Source organism: Schistocerca cancellata, unplaced genomic scaffold (assembly GCF_023864275.1).
Source record: "Schistocerca cancellata isolate TAMUIC-IGC-003103 unplaced genomic scaffold, iqSchCanc2.1 HiC_scaffold_674, whole genome shotgun sequence".
Lineage (NCBI taxonomy): Eukaryota > Metazoa > Arthropoda > Insecta > Orthoptera > Acrididae > Schistocerca > Schistocerca cancellata.
The window spans coordinates 362,501-365,000 of NW_026046685.1; the positions used below are offsets into that span (position 1 = coordinate 362,501).

Consider the following 2,500-nt stretch of genomic DNA (forward strand, 5'->3'; position numbering starts at 1 on the left):
TGACGAGACATAACCGCTGTGACATACTGACGCTGCCTCAGACATTCACATACAATGATCACTACCAACGAACCTCGGTCCCCCCCCCCCCCAACAACACACTCTCTTACCACGTTGTGTACTGTAATCCAACCCATTTCGCACCTTAACCTAACCCATTTTGCACCTTAACCTAACCAAATTCGTAACGCAATTTGTACCGCAATGTAACCCAAGTTGTGCCTTAACCTAACCCAAGTTGTGCCTTAACCTAACCCAAGTTGTGCCTTAACCTAACCCAAGTTGTGCCTTAACCTAACCCAAGTTGTGCCTTAACCTAACCCAAGTTGTGCCTTAACCTAACCCAAGTTGTGCCTTAACCTAACCCAAGTTGTGCCTTAACCTAACCCAAGTTGTGCCTTAACCTAACCCAAGTTGTGCCTTAACCTAACCCAAGTTGTGCCTTAACCTAACCCAAGTTGTGCCTTAACCTAACCCAAGTTGTGCCTTAACCTAACCCAAGTTGTGCCTTAACCTAACCCAAGTTGTGCCTTAACCTAACCCACGTTGTGCCTTAACCTAACCCACGTTGTGCCTTAACCTAACCCACGTTGTGCCTTAACCTAACCCACGTTGTGCCTTAACCTAACCCACGTTGTGCCTTAACCTAACCCACGTTGTGCCTTAACCTGCTCTGTAATTGGCATATGACACGTTACATTAATCTAGTGTTGTCTAACCACAACCCTCTGAATATAGTTCGCTACTCGCACCGCCCACCCTCTTGTGTATCGTTTCATGTTCAACACTTCGCAAGTGTTGCTTACTTTTGACATGCTCCCGCTGTACACTGTAATGTGGACGACTGCAGGATGTACATCGCCCCCCCCCTCCCCCCTGCCTTCGCACGCTGGTCGTTCAGGTGCTTGCGTGTTCAATGCCCTTCGCAGCTGTTCACTGGCATTCGCATGTCGAAGCGCTCAGTCTACGTCGTGGTACGGCCTGTGTCCACTGTCCGCTGATGTCGTAAGCTTAACCCTCACATTGTACTGCACATAGGTCCGTATGTACTGAATGATACGCTGTGGCACATGTGTGACCGTACAACGACTGCGCCCAACAACAGCGAACCATACGGTCCAAATGTTGTGCACTCAGCCACGTGCCGTCTCCCCATAACAGCTACATTGCAGTGTGGTACGCCATAGAGACGTGTGGGAGTAACGGACGCCCTGGATGGCGATCAGCATGAGCCGTCTGTTGATGTAGTGGCGCGTGTATTCAAACGTAGTCGTCTCTTCTCACACAGTGTGATAGCATGGTGCACCGCGTTCCACATCTGCGACATGGTACAGATGCTGGTTGACAGTCGGTCTCGTAATGGACATCGCATACGTAGGGGGCCACCTCCCACGTGTTCTCTAGTCGTGCACATTTTGTTGCGTGTATGTGGGCAGACGTAGTGTGTCGTGACACCTAACAGACAGGTATGCAATAATCGTTGCATTTGCAAACTGGGATGGACGTCTACGTTTGCTGGTGACGTTACGCAAATGAACAACTGGTAAACCCATTGTGGTACGGTTGTTGTTGCTGGAGGTAAATCAGTAAGGGCAAATCTGTGTGTGAAGCGATACGCGGCGGTGGCTGGGTGGGACCGTCCCCGGCCGGTGAGGGGGGGCCGCCCGGCGTGCTGGCCGCGCGGTGCGTGGGCGCACGCGCTACAGCCGGCTGGTGGGGGCGCCCAGTGGCAGGCGCGCCGGCCGACGGACGCGGCAGGCGGCGCAGCTGCGCGCCGGGGCACCCTGCGCGCGGCGCCGGGCGGCCAAAGTGGGTCCTCGCGGGCCCGGTGCGAAGCGCGGTGGACATCTGCAGTGTGCTGGTCCGACTGAGGACTGTGTGCGTTGAGGATGCGCCGCCGCCCGGCACTCGGCGCCGCGACGCCGTCTGCTGCTCGGTCGCCCCAGCGGTTCTCGCTGGTGGTTTGTATCGCAGTTGTGCAGACGTGTTGGCACGTGCGCTGTGCTGGGAGAGTTCGCTTCGGCACCCACGTGGGGCCTTTGCCCTTCTGTGGCGCTGGCGTTGGAGCTGCCGGTCACCGTAGGTGGCGCGTGTTGTCTCCCGCCGGCAATGCCACGACAGCACGCTCCCGGGCCTCTGTCGGCAGCGGCAAGCTCAGTTGGGAGCACGGGTGGTCGCACCTAAAGCGTCTACTCGCCTAACTCCGGGCGATTGCGCCTCTCTCGAACCCGACCAAGTACTTAGGACGGCGCTGCGCGCCGCCGGGACCTGAGAGGGTTTCGAGGTGTATTGTGCAGGGGAGCTCAGCCTCCTCCTGTTTGCAGAATAATTGAGCGGACGCTTGCGTGTTCGCGCGGGCCCCTGGGACACACTCCCGGGCGGCCGGCTGCTCAGCTCTAGTTGACGCAGCTCCCTGGTTGATCCTGCCAGTAGTCATATGCTTGTCTCAAAGATTAAGCCATGCATGTCTCAGTACAAGCCGCATTAAGGTGAAACCGCG

At 56.4% G+C, this 2,500-nt stretch overlaps 1 non-coding gene across 1 annotated transcript in view; it reads left to right on the forward strand.

Moving 5' to 3' along the window:
* The first annotated feature begins 2,410 nt into the window (after nucleotides 1-2,410).
* LOC126138972 (small subunit ribosomal RNA) overlaps nucleotides 2,411-2,500 on the forward strand; it is a 1,909-nt gene continuing 1,819 nt past the window's right edge. The window contains exon 1 of the ribosomal RNA XR_007528459.1: nucleotides 2,411-2,500. This exon is cut by the window's right edge and continues 1,819 nt beyond it. This is a non-coding gene — a ribosomal RNA (small subunit ribosomal RNA).